The sequence below is a fragment of the Vicugna pacos genome, chromosome 10, assembly GCF_048564905.1.
Source record: "Vicugna pacos chromosome 10, VicPac4, whole genome shotgun sequence".
NCBI classification, from domain to species: Eukaryota; Metazoa; Chordata; class Mammalia; order Artiodactyla; family Camelidae; genus Vicugna; species Vicugna pacos.
Genome location: NC_132996.1, coordinates 9017254 through 9032637, shown reverse-complemented (window position 1 = coordinate 9032637; position 15384 = coordinate 9017254).

The window sequence follows — 15384 nt, the reverse complement described above, 5'->3', positions numbered from 1 at the left end:
GAGAAATGGTGTGTATCCATTTCGGCCACAAGATGAACTAAAGGGATGAAACCTGGACTCAGTTTAACTAACATTCCCCTTGTATGTGTGCCCAGGGAAAGAGGCAAACTAGATCTTGGGCAGCCTTTGTAAGATAAAGTCAACTTACTATGCAAAGCAAGTGCACGTACTGGCTTAGATGGCAACTCTAGCGGCTGCTATATTATGCTTCCTAGATCGTCCCCCACTTCGGTGTTGAAGGATTCATTCTCCCAGCTGAGAGAAGTATTGTTGGCCTGTGCTTCACAGCTGAATCTCTTCCCGGGATTGGCCCAGGTTCACCAGAGGACATGCCTCCTTCGCTAGGGCAGACCACACCTAATGATAGAACAACATGTGAGGACAAAATTCCAGGTCCTTTCTTCAATTTCGGGTAACTCGGAAGGGACACCCAGGTTTGAAATTTCCTGTGGCGTGAACCAAGACCTACATTGCAATGTTGCTGAATCAGAAAGAGAAGGAATGAGACCAGAGAGTGAGCTGAGTGTCAGATCATTTAGGATCTTATAGGTCATGATATAAACGTCAGTTCTTATTTTGAAAGAAATGAGAAGCTGTTGAAAATTTGGATCACTCTTTCTACTTTTATAGAAAATAATCCCAGGGTTGGAGAAAGGGAATGAGAGTGGGGCAAAAAGCTGGCTAGGAGGCTATTAAAATAAGGAAGACAAAAGATAATGGTAATAAACTAAAAAGTGGTTTAGTAGAATTATTGAGCAATGAGTTGACCAATTTCAATAATATTTCAAAGATTATGCCAACAAATTTTTTAGTGGATTGGCTGTAAATTTTAGGATAAAGGAAATAGTAAAGGACAATTTTTAGATGTTTTGGGGCTGTGTGTGAGATCAGTTTTTAATGTGAAAAGTCTGACCTGTCTCTGTTCATGTATTTTCTGCCCTTCCACCAGAGTGAGCAGTGTGGCTCCATCCTGACTGTTTAGAGGTTGTCTAATACACAGAAGGAGCAGTAATGAAACATGAATGCTATGACAATGTTTTGGTGATACGTCAGAACTTCCGGCCAGGTATCTCTCATCCAGAGGACTGTAAAAATGATTCAGTCATGTAGAAACCTCGAAGGCAGCTTTCTGAATTGAATTTTTGAGCACTGTATGTTCCAGGAAGCACAGAGTTTCCCGTTGCGTTAGCCACTGTGACGTTACCATAAAATGTACAGGAAATAGCATCCGAATTCCAAGACTTCCATGACTCATTCTTTTGCTTTAAACTGGTTGTCCACCAAAAGCAAGAGTAGCCTGCGGCAATGGCGACATCCGTGGAGGGAAGCAGGAAGACTGAGTTACTCAGAAGATCAGATTTCTTGTGAGGCCTCAAAGACCTCCAGGAGCCTGGGAGCCACATCCTGGCAGTGGGCACCAAGGAAGCAACAGAAACAAAGGGGGAGCCAAAGGGGGGAAAAAGCAAATGCTGATTATTAGCAGCGTTTACCGGTCAGCTTTACTTGGCATCTCCTTCGTGATATGAGTAATGTTACGGGCAATGCAGAACTCATGTCCGTAAGTACATCTACAGGCCTATTACGAGAAATCTGGCGCTTAGTTAAAAAATTGACAATATCAGAAAGCGGGCAAATGAGAGTTTTCTAGTTGAGGCTTAGAAACAGAAGTAAGAATCGCAGAGGAGGCTAGAAATCAACCTCCTTTGTGTCAGAGCCTGCTACCTGTAGTGTTTACAGATACTCTGCGAAGAAAGAGAGTAGAAGGGGGAACTGAAATTTTCATATGCGTTGAGGTTGGGAAATAATTTCTCCCATTTCTTAAATTGATGAGTACTTCCCGTCTCAACTGTGTGTGTTTTCAGTTTGGGTTCCTGGAAACAGCTGCTACATCAGGTGACACAGTCACAAAAAATTGTATCCAATGTTATGAGCGTAGAATTTTTCATCCAAGAATATCTGGAAAAAATCATGATGAATAAAAAGAAGCAAAAACCTAATTTTCTCTCTTCTTTCTTTTTCTCAAGTGTAGTTGAATGATTAGAAGTTCATCATTTTGATAGAGTAGAAAAGGAACAATAGATCAGACATTGGCAGATGCAGTATGTTCTTGGGCCTTGATGAATTTTGTTGCATAATTGGAAGTGAGTCATTTTACCTTTTAGAATCTGATCTCATGTGAAGAATTAAGTACATTTTCAAATTATGTCAACAAAGACATTCAGCCACTCATTGCACTATTTCTTATATAAGGAATGCAAATGAATAATGAAAGCTGTTGTTTTTCTTACCACTTCCTCCTCACACATTTAAAGAATGGCTATAACCTGAGAGAAATGCAAATTATATTGGTGTGAATTCTGAACAGCCAAGGAGAGGGGAAAGTATACGGCGGAGGAATGGAAGGGTCCCATAAAGAAGTATCTTATAAAAGAAAAAGGGAATCAGAATTCACACAAAATCCTCTATGAAGATCAGCATCACATTCTTTAATGACAAAACTGAAATAATCATAATCTTTAGTGATTAGTCCAAAGGACAGATTTATATTTAAAGGTTTAAGATAATTAAAATTTATTTTTTATAAAAATAAAACACTGCACAGGGATCTATGGTAGCTGAGTTACAAAAGAGTCCCACACTCCAGTGCAAAATTATTTTATGTAAACTATCACTTGATAAATAAAATTCTGTAAACCACCACAAAGTTTTAGGCAGCTATTATTCAGGTTTTTTTCATTCCCTACATGTGCACTAGCCAGTATGTGCCTGTTGAAATTAATTAAAAATAAATAAATTTAAAATTTGAGTTCCATAGTCACATTAGCTGTACTTCAGTGGCTTAATATGGCTAGTGACTATGACACTGGACAACATGGCTGGAGAACATTTCTATCATTGCCAAAAATTCTATCAGCAGCAGTACCCTAGATCGTTTGAAAGTGGTGACCTTTCTATCCCAACCCTTTTCTTCCAAATGAATCAATCATGAAAGAGATCCACTTACACCTTCTTCAATTTACGCTAATCATCTCTAAATTTTATAGCTAAATAGAGCAAATTTCAACTGAATTATAGTACAAATAGTGTTGGGAAAATGCAGTGTTCATATGCAAAGGAGTGAAACTGGACCCCTATGTTAGACCACTCGCAAAAATTAACTGAAAATGGATTAAAGATTTCCATGTAAGACCTGAAACCATAAAATTCCAAGATGAAAACAGAGGGAAAAAGCTCCTTTGCCTTGGTCTTGGTGATAGTTCTATGGATGTGACACGCACAGCACAGGCAACAAAGGCAAACATAGAAAGTGGAACTATATCAAACTAAAAAGCTTCTGCACAGCAAGAGAAACGATCAACAAAATGAAAAGGCAATCTATGGAATGGAAGAAAATCTTTTCAATCACTTATCTGATAAAAGACTAACATTCAGAATATATAATGAACTATACAACTCAATAGGAAAAGTACAAATAACCCAATTTTTAAAAATGGGCAGTGGACCTATATAGACGTTTCTCCAAAGATATTCACATGGCCAACAGGTACACAAAGGTGTAAACATCACTCATCATCAGGGAAATGCAAATTAAACCTATAGTGAGATACCTCACACCTTTTAGACTGACTATTACTGGAAAGGTAAAATTACAAGTTTTATCAAGGATGTGAAGAATAGGAAACCCTGTAACCCATTGGTAGGAATGTAAGCTGGTAGTGATATTGTAAAAACAGTGTAAAAATTTCTCTAAAAATTAAAAATGGAAGAGCTATATGATCTTGCAATTCTACTTCTGAGTACATATCCAAAGAAAATGAAATTACTACCTCAGAGAGATACTATACCTCTGTGTTTGTCGCATTATTTACAATAGTTAAGACATGGAAACATCCTAAATGCCCATCCATGGATGAATGGATAAATAAATGAGGTACAGATGTCTCTATCATCCATCTATCTATCTATCTGCCTATCTATCTATTATCTATACATGCGCACAATTTGCATGTATATACTTTATAGATGGAACATTTATATATATATATATATATATAAAATTCAACCATAAAAAAGTAGAAAATCATGCCTTTGTGACAACATAGATGAACCTTGAAGGCATTATGCTAAGTGTAGTAAGTCCAATGAAGAAAGACAAATACTGCACGATCTCTCTTATATATGGAATCTAAAAAAACAAAAAGAAAAAAAAAAACACCAAAAACACACACACACACAAAAATATCTTGATTGGCTGTGGGGACAGTGGGTAGGAGGTATGGGAAATGGATAAAGGTGGTCAAAATATACAAGCTTCCAGTTATAAAATAAGTAAATTCTGGGGATATAAATTACAGCATAGAGACTATAGTTAACTATACTGTCTTGTATATTTTAAAAATACTGAGAGTAGATTTTTAAAAATTCTCAGCAATAGAAGTAAAAAAAAATTATAACTATGTGGGTGATAGGTGTGTTAACTTATTGTGGTAATTATTTTGCAGTGTATACATACATAAAATCACAATGTTGTACACCTTAAACTTACATAATATTTATCAATTATATCTCAGTAAAACTGGAAAAACTGAGTAAGAAAGCAGGTCCTGTGAATGTTTTGATATCATAAAATATGAATTATACAGCACTATATATGGAAGTACTTTTGCAGAAGTTTTAGATCTAAATCTAATTATGCCTCTGACATGTATAGGAATTGCAGAGGCTAAAGAAACTCGTGTCATAAAGATGGAAGCTGTCAATTTCAGAAGGTGGGATATCCTACAAATCACTGGCTCGATTTCTGCAAGTCAGTGGCAGACAAAAGAAGCAGAAGGGAGGTAGTGGTTGCTTTAGATTACAGAAGACTTCCTAAGAAAGGATATGTTGAAGAAACATCACCGTATGCTCAAACTTACATTGTCTTCAATGTCTTACCAGGTACTGTTCACTAATTATATATGAAAAACAATAATGTGATAGTAAATCAAAGAGTGGATACCATGTTAACAAAGCAATCCAATTTAAGATAACCAGTAATAAAATGCTTGATATTATGTACCTGTTGATGTAGTGCATAATCACTTAGGTGATATTTTTATACAAATGCATGTCATCAAAAGGTAAAGATAACAAGTCCTAGAGAAGATGGAGAGAAAGGAAAACCCTTGTACACTGTTGGTGGAAATGTAAGTTGATACAGTCAATGAAGTTAATCACAATAAAACATCAGAAAGAATCAGACTGTGAGCCATTGTATGAAATAACTAACCTCTAGTCATCAGAACAGTCAATGTCAAGACACAGAAAGGTAAGATAAAGAATTGTTACAGATACAAAAAGAGTATACTGGCATGGCACCTCAGTATGTGGTGTGCTATTAAATTGGGCCCTCTACTAGAAAAAAATTAAAGTGACATTAAAAATCAATAAATTGACAACACTGAGTCTGAATTGTGGACTTGATGATGGTATTGTGTTAAAGTGAAATTCTTTTAGGTTGATAACTACATTGTTGTTATAGAACAGAATGACCTTGTTCTTAATAATTATACACTGAAATATTTAGATTTTAAGGAAGCAAAATACTTACAACTTCAAATGACTCAGGAATAGATGAGTAGATCTACACATCCACACAGATTCATGGATGGATAGATGAATAGACAGATCAGTAGACTGGTAGATAGGAGAAGAATTATAAAATCAAATGATACAAAATCTGATCAATATGTGGTAACTCTGTTTAAAGGATATGTTGGATTTCCTGGTAGTATTTTGCAACTTTTCCACATAAGTGTTCAGTTTACATCAAAATAAAAATTCCCAAAACAAAAAAAAAACACACTTCAGGTACATAATAACTAAATGTAATACAAAGACAGTTTTGAAGCCTCATTTGCACAAACCAGCAAATGGGTAAAAATACAGTATGAAAGAATCAAGAAAATTTGATAAGACTAAGTACTAGATGATATCAAGACATTAAAATTAATTTTGTTAGATGTAATAAGCATTGTAACTATATAAGAAAATGCATATTTTTAGTGATGCATACTGACATATGTAAGTGTAATGTACCATGATGTCTGGGATTTGCTTTAAAATGGTTCAGACAAAAAAAAATGAGAAAAGATTTATAAGAAAATCAGATGAGGTAAAAACTTGAAAATGATCAATTCTGGGTGATGGCATATTTCTGCACAATTTTCTACTTAAAATTTGAATTTACATAATACAAATTTTAAGAGTAACTGCAAAAAGGAAAAGAAAAAAAAATTAATTTGGAGTAGTTTCCCTGTCCCTAGGTGTTGAAGACAGAGCCATCTTCAACAAATGCAATGTAACCATTTTCCAAGAGTCCGATATTGCTCACTACAATGTTGTCACAGTTATTTATTTTCAACAAAAGTAGGATAAAAGCCATTAATATGAAGAATTGACTTTACTCATGAGATAATAGTTTGCATTTCCATCAGACATGATTTTATTTACTGGAGTAAAGTTTCCTTGCTTCCTTGAGTCCAGAGGAAAACAGCCCTCCCTTAAAATATACAATGACCAAACCTGTATCCACAAGCTTCCTTATTCTTTAAGTAATCAAATCTCACCTAGAAGTTAGCAAAAAAAAGTTCAGACTGTCAACTTTCACTTGTTTCATTTGAATAGCCCCAACCTGGAGCTACTGATATCTGTAAGGTGGAAACACTAATAGAATGGTCCTTAACTTACATTTCCATGAGGAGTTGAGTGATGTCTCATTAGGTGGGCAGCTGAGGTTGAGGATAATGGATTGAAAAGAGTGTTTTGGAAGGAGACTGGAAACAGAAGAAATAGAAATCCGTTAAAAAGGAAATAACTTCCACGTGCAGAACCCTTCTAAGCCTAAAACTGTGAGATTGTATCTCCACTCAGGTTGGTAAGAGACAAGGAAAACTAGTTAGGTAAGCCATCATTCTTGGTCCTTCTAATCAATTCTGCTCAACCTTCATCTTGTATCCAGAAAGGAGAAATAAGCTTATTAATTTATTGTTTTTTAATTAATAGATTTTATATTTTAGAGCAGCTTTAAGTTCATAGTAAAAATAGGTGGAAAGTTTAAAGAATTTCCACTTATTCTTTCTTCCCCAAAAGCCTCTCCCACCATCAACATCCCACGCCAGTGTGGTGAATTTGTTACAATTGATGAACCTACATTGACACACCTCTACCTCCCAAAGTTAATACTTTACATCAGGGATCACATTCTACGGGGTTTGACAATGTAAAATGACATGTAGCCATCATTACAGTATCACTGTCCTAACACTCTCCTGTGCTCCGCCGACCCCTCCCTCCCTCCCTCCCTTCACGCTGCTGGCCATCACTGATCTTTTTAACCTGTCTAGAGTTCGCCTTTTCCAGAATGTCATATAGTCAGAATCCAAACAGCCTTTTCAGATTGGCTTCTTTCACTTAATAGTATGATTCCAGTTTCCTTCACGTCTTTGTGCTACCTTGAGAGCTCATTTCTTTTCATTGTTTAATAATATTCCATTTTATGGCAGTAACACTGTTTATCCATTCACCTATTGAAGAATATCTCAGTTGCTTCCAAGTTTGGCCTTTATGAAGGAATCTGCTATAAAAATCTGTGTGTAGGATTTTGTGTGGACATATATATGTTTTTAACTCTTCTAAATAAATACCAAGGAACATGATTCCTGGGTTGCATGGGAAGAATAAGTTTGCTTGTGTAAGTATGCCGAGTTGCCTTCCAAAGCAGCTATACCATTTTGCATTCCCACAAGTAATGAATGAGAGTTCTGTTGCTCCCAATTCCTTGACAGCATTTGATGCTGTCAGTGTTTTGGATTTTAGCCATTCCAATCAATGTGTAGTGGTGTCTTACTGTTGTTTACATTTGTAATATCCTAATAATATAAATGTTGAGCATCTTTTCATATTTTTATTTGCCATCTCTATATGGTCCCTGGTGTTGTCTCTGTTCGTATTGTTAGCCCATTTTTTAATTGCCTATTTATTTTCTTATTTTTGAGATTTATGAGTTTTTTTGTATGTTTTGAGTAACAGTATTTTTTTATCAGATTTCTTTCATACATATTTTCTACCAGCACAAGTTAATTTTAATACTGTTCAGCTTGGTCATTTTTCATGGATTTAGCAAAAAAGTCATCATCAAAGTCAAGGTAATCTAAATTTTCTATTTTACCTTCCAAACGTTTTATAATTTTGCATTTTGCATTTATATTGACGATATGTTTAAGTTAATTTTTGTTAAGGTTTTAAGGTCTTTGCCTAGATTTTTTTTTTTTGGCATGTGAATGTTTATGTGTATCAGAACCATTTATTGAAAATACTATCTTTTCTCTACTGAATTGCCCTTACTCCTTGGTGAAATCAGTTAAGCCTATTTGTGTGGAAGTGCTTTTCTATCACATGATGGAAGAGAGTGCCAACGCTCTCTTGGGCATTACTAAGCAAAGAGTAGTGCTGAAGTCTGACGGGTGACCCCATGACCTTTCAACAACCCTGTAGGGTTCCTTGAGTTTCTTGATGCAACGACTACCTTTCTGTTTGCCTCTATGTTAAGTAGAAATACCATCCATGGACATAGGGTATAATCTTGTGTCTCAAATATCCATTCCTTGAGCCTGAAATTTCAGGTACTATAAAAGGCCAGTGGACACTACTATATGTAAATATTTAGACAAGTCAACCATCTTATTTCAGCCAAATAAAAAAGTTAGCGCCATTCAATTGGCCATAAGGGTGTGCAACAGTTTTGCTGAGTTACTCCTAAACTACTAATAACAAGAATTATCCAGGAAGGACCACATTTCAATTCAATCTCCAAGTAAAAAGAGTCTCTTCTTCTAAACTTTATCCTAAAATGATTATTTTATCTTTTCTCCCCTCTCATTTCATAAGAATTCTATTTCTCTGGAACAAACGTGACTACCATAGAGAATATGAGATACAGATACATAGCATTCATGTTAGAAACAGCCATATCTTTACACAGAGACATGGTCAGCCCATAACAGAGGGAGGAAGGAAGAAAGACCTCCATGGAAATCTGATAATATCAGTTAATTTAAGGATTATACTTTGCACAAATTTATAAGCAAAGTCTGATAACTAGTGATAAGGTCATTGGAACAAGATGTGGATAATCCATAACAGATTAGACCACACTGGAAAAAAAGATCAGTATTGAATAAAGTGATGAGTACCTAGCCTAGAAAAAATATAAACTCAAGACAGTGCAACTAGAATAGGATCTACTGTATGATCTCCATACTGTGCTGTACACAAACCACGTAAACTGTGTTTACTCCTCATTTGAGAAGTGCGCTTAATAATTTCACCGATTTCAAAGAAACTTGCAGTTGTCACAGACTGATGTTTTATCCAGATAGATTTTCCTACTTAAACCAATTTCCTGCCGCTCAGATAGAATGAAATTACGCAAATAACTTCTCACCTATTTGAGCTGAAGAGAGAGGCCATGCTTGGGTTTATAGCTTGGGTCTGTAGTCAGATTGGGTTAGTATCTTCCTCCTCACATTTATTGCTCTTTCCTTGCTGGGGTAGATTGCCCGAGTTTCCTAAACCTCAGTTTCTTCCCTAGCCATGATAAATCATAGTACCTAAAGCACAAATCAGTAATAAATAAGATAATATGTGTAAAGGGATTGCACCATATTTATCTGTAGTAACCTCTCTCTGTATATGTTAGCTATTAGCCATTTGTTTTCATTTGTGGTAGTGGTATCACCGTTGCCAGCAATGTTTTACACAGCACATCTGTATCTAGGTAAGCCCGTGTTGAGATTTTCTGTTACTCACATTTCTACCTCTATTTTAAACTCAGTTTTATTCTCTCAGAGTCCAGTGGAAAACTTTGTGATTTTCTACCTTCAAGTCAAGATAGCCAAAGTGCACAAAATTATATTTCTAGATGTACTAGTTTATTAGAACAAATGTAATTTTGATGGAGAAGAGATGTCTCCCCTTTTTAGTCTTCTGCCCACAGCACTATCATACAGATCCTGCCGACAGGATGAGCTGCAGAGATGGCAGTGCAAGAATGTACTAGGGAGAAATGGGGTGCATGAACACTGTCAGCAATCTTTTCTCTTTTTATGTTCCCATAACTGAGGCAGGATGTGATCATCACTAAAGTCAGAAGCTATATTTTGCTTCAGATACAAATTCTTGACTTCTACTTATTTCTGTATAGTTAAATGCCTAAATATCTGAAAACTGCCTTTATTTTTTTCTCAAAAAATGCATGCAGGAATTTGTGACCACAATTTTAGAGTGAAAGTTTTTTACACACATACACACACACACACACACACGTATATACACATATACATACACACACTTGTGATGGTTGATTTTGAGTATCAACTTGACCAGGTCATACTGTCCAAATATTTTGAGTAAAATTTACTCTGCATGTATCCATAAGGGTATTTCTGGATGTGATTAACATTTAAATTGATAGATTGAGTAAAGAAGATTGCCTTCCCCAATGCAGATGGACCTCATCTAATCTCTTGAAGGCTGAATAGAACAGAAAGCCTGAGTAAGAGAGAATTTGTTCTCCTCACCTGAGTGTCTTCCAGCTGGGACATCACTGCTGTCCTGCCTTCAGACTTGGACGTGGGCTGGAACTTACACCATTGGTTCTCCTGTTTCTCAGTCTTTCAGACTTGGACTGAAAGTTACATCATCAGGTCTCCTGCATCCTGAGCCTTGGACTGAAACTATACCATTGGTTCTCCTGGGTCTACAGCTTGTGTGTGTGTGTGTAATATAATATATTCAGGTAAACTGAATGCAAGGTGCAGGAGATAGAGGTAAATACATTGAAATCAATCACAAGGGGATCACAGCTGAAAAGAGGAGGCAGCCACTAAAAAACCCCTTTGTGCTGCTTCTGAAGAACTGTTGTAGCACAGATTTTAGTGTTTTTAAAAAGGCTTCATACTAGGAGTAGTGCTTGAGCTGGCTTTAGAAAATGGGACAGGTGTTTGGGAAGCCAAATATTCAGCATGTTTACAGGCAATGAGGGGTGGAGCAGCAGGAGACTGCAGGTTATTGTGCACTGTCTGCTCACCCAGAAAGGCGCTGAGCAGCAACTGCAGAGAAGGTAAGTTGCAGGTCCCAGGGGCCCTTTTATTCTGCACTCGAGTGTTTAGACACCTTTCTGCTGAGTGATGGGCAGCCACTGGTTTGGTTTTAATCAGTGAAGTGACACAGTTGATTTGTTCTCTAGAACAATTGTTGTGTCAGAAGAATAAAAAATGGAGTAAAGGGACAAGAGGGAAGAGTTCACACATTTTTTTTTCTTACTTCAAGTCTATTTATTTGCTTGCCTTCTCCAAGACTTTTGAAGAAAAAAATTTAGGCATCTAGACACTGTAATTAGAAATAATTTTTCAGAATAAAAATAAAATTGGCTACTATGTTAATTGCAATAACTTTTTGTAGTATGGCTACATGCATAAAAATTGTTTTGGACCACAGAGGTCTCAACTGAAAAGCAGTTATCCTTGGCTTCTCTAAGTGTGACTAAACAATTTTTCAAATCAAAACCTAACTCAGCAAGCTGACCTGGGTCATTTAGGAAATCTTGGATAAATAATTTAACTTTCATAGAAAATTCCTAGTGTGTGTGTGTGTGTATGTGTGTGTGTAGCCTCCACTGGAAACTACAGTTTCTATTAAACAAGAAGCAGGGTCCTCAACTCCAGAAAGTGAGTTGAACAATGTGAAATACTGGTGAGGAAATGGCGATTAAGAGGTTACTTTTAACCAGCCACTTTGTGTTTCAAGCGCGTTCGCACACATCGATGCATTATTTTAAAAAGATACAAAGCCATTTATGTAACAGCAAGTGGGTAAACAACAACAAAACAATTTAGATGAGTAAAACCTAAGATGCTTTTTCAGCAGTATTAGAAGCTTCACACTATGTTGCCTTCAGAAGGGACTCTGAGAAACAGCCATGCTTCCATCTGGACCAAGGTCCAAGTCTATGAGTTAGACCTAAGAGAAGCATACAATTTTAGAGATCACTCTTCTCAAAATAGTGTCAAGGAAACATCTCTTATGTTAACATCATCTTTTCTTCTGCATCCGTTACTAGCCTTCTGAATGGTGACATTTGGGATGGTGTAAAGGGAAAATATATTACACCCTCCATTCAACTGAAAATGCCCATTCTGCACCCTCTGAGTAATGCACGTCACCTCAACCCCTTCCAGTACTGTAAAGTCAGGCTTGAATCTTGTTGAAGATAAGAGAAACTGCTCAGTCCTTGGATGTTGAACTTTGAGTTCAGTTTGGGGAGTAGAGTTTATTTCTCTAAATACACGGTCTTTGGGCAGAATGCAGAGATTTCTTTCTAAATAGTCATGTCTGAGTCATCTAAGAAAATATCTACCCTGAGAAACACTGTTTTCACATCTTTAGTCATAGGTGTTCCCACAGGGGAAAAAAACATGTGTTGTAATCCATTTAATAATGCTAAGTCCAATCTAGCTAGGCTTTTTTTTTTTTTTGCCCCATAATGACTCCAAGACTTTAACATGAATATGTGTTTGTGTGTGTATCTGATAAGTTATACTGAGGCCATAGGAAAACAAAAAATACTCAGTAATGAGCATAGAACAAGTACCTGTTGAAACGTAAGCTGCAGAAAATTCCCTTGTTTCTAGTTACTGATTCTTACCCTGCTTGTCAAATCCTCCGTATTTATACTTTTCTGTAAACACAAGGGTCCTCCACCGTGTTACGCTTGTACCTCATTTCTATGTGCAACAGTATCTTATAAGTACTAGTTTATCCTTCATATTGCCCTGCATGTTGCAGAGCTGGCTAGGTTACAGAGCCAGGAGTAGCAGAGTGTGTAACAGAATGCAGATATCCTGATTTCCTAGCTCGGAATTTATTTCCTAACACATGAGCTCCTAACATCAGCAGTGACCACAAGGAGGGTTGGTAAAGGAAGACATCTTGGATCATGGCTAGTTGCCCTGTGCTTAGAACACACAAACCTTTAATTGTCTAAAGCAATGATTGCCACCTATCTGTTTCTCAGTCTCTCAGTTACATGGAGGGGAGTTACCAAAGCAGCTAATAAATCGCAGTAGAATGCGAAGGCTCGTGACTGCCCACCAGCGAACACCTGGGCGAGGCGTTTGGACAAGTGACGGTCAGGAGGCATGGAACATGTCTAACAAATGCCTGACAAAGTCATGATGGGAGGAAATTTTGCTGTAACTTTGCAGGAAATTCAACCCTAATGATATTTTTTCTGAGAACAAACATGGGTCTATAATTATTAACAATAACTTCTAATTATTAGAAATAGCTGCTCTGTAGATACACTCAAGGTGAGCACCTATGGTTTTCAGGCTTGGTTTCATTGCGGCAAACTATCATGCCTCTAATTACATCTTGATGTTCGTGAAGTGGATCAGAAGGGAATGAAAACGTGTTATGAATTTCTCAGAGTACTAATTTAGGTTCACTTTAATTAAAAATTAAGAACATAGAATGGCATTGTGAAATGAAAAAAAATGAAATTCGAATACTATGCATCTAATCAGTGATATATCAACAAACAAAACTCTCTAAGTCAATTCTTTACCCAACTACAAATTGCTTCCACAGTCTTCCTAATAATACTGTGTCTTTCATTTTTTTGCAAGCTTTCTTCCATGATATACTTGGCTACCTTTAGTGAACAGTGTGCATGGAAAAAGTAATACATGGACAGTTATAGGTGTGAGGGGCTCTATGCTTTACATCCTGTGACAGGAGGTTAGTCAAACAACAAATATTCTTCTGTCCATTCCATACAGCTTCTTAGGCAAGCATTGTAAGGGACAGAATGGGCACCTACATGGAGTCACATGACTACTTTTGAGCAGCGGAATGGGAGCAGACTCCATCCGGGTCTACATGTTTATAATATATATTTCTGGTGTTACTTCTCTTTCTCTTCTTCCATAGAAAAATTTGCTTTTGATGTGATCAAAATGGCTGCATCACAGAGGAAGGGAGACTGGATGGTGAACTAGTGCTTGAGAAAGAAACTTCTAGTCAGAAACATCCACCTTGGATTTTATGTGAATTAGTAATAAATGTGTATATTGTTAAGACACAGAGGTTAGTTGTTTTTCTGTTTTTATTGTTGTTGTTTTGTTATAGCAATTAGCCTAATCTGAGTAATACATGTGTGTAGTCCTCAAAATACCCCGAGTCAGGACAATTACTATGCTTATTTTACAGATGAATAACTTTAGCTCAGAAAAAACATATTTGCACAAGTTAGTAAATGGCAGGGGATATACTGAGGTCTGTAGACGTCTAAAGACCATGTGTTTAACCAAGAGTGACAACTTAGTAATACGTACGTATCTCTACTGCAGAATAGAATCCATTGATTCAAAGATGTTCTAGGCAGTAAGATAAAAGAAACACAGACATAAAAGAAATGGCATATTTGGGAGTTGATTTGTTTTATTTTTCAAAAATCCCCATTCCTTCTCCCACTTCGCCTGCTGCAGTGTGGCTGGAGCACTACTTGACCCCCTGATCTGGGGCTCTGCTCGCTTAGCTCGCTTAACCAAGGCACAGGTGTGGGAGGGATGGCCAGCCTGCTGGGGCAGTGGCTTCAACGGCATCCTACATTTCTGCATCCCCTCTTGTTTTTCCTCGCTGTGGGTGGGAAAGTCATAGATAGTGGCTGTTCTGTGTATCAAGGTTACGGAATGAAAACACAAATGGAGCAGACTTGAAACTAGTCCAGCCAAGCCCAGGCTAAACGCAGCTAAAGTCAACTGAACGCAGTTGAATTGAGCTAAGTCGATTATAGATAATCGACAGTATCGTGAATGAGAAGTAAGTATTTCACACTGGAAAATGCTAAGATTCTGGATTGTTTATTAACAGATGATATAGTTGGTATGGGTGGAGCAAAGGGTGTGTTTAGGGGTGTAGATTTCTGATATAACAAAGAGATATGACTGAAACGCTAAGTTGAAACTAGACTGTGATTGACTTTATCTGCTATGCCAACAAGTTTGAAGTAGATACTACAAGAACTAAGAGAGTTACTGGAGTGGCATGAGCTTGTGCTCCATTTTGGTTTGTAATAGAAGCATATTATCATCCGGCCATTGTCAAAAAAAAAAAAAAATAGAAAGCTTGCTTAAGGAGGCAAAGGTTCAGAAACACAGTGAACATGCCATGGTGCCAACAAGTCTTGTATCTGATGTAGCATATTTGGTTTATGCATCATCCAAGATTGGCATTTACCTTGACCGCTTAGGAGGACCATGCTCTGAAGGGTTCCAAGCACCA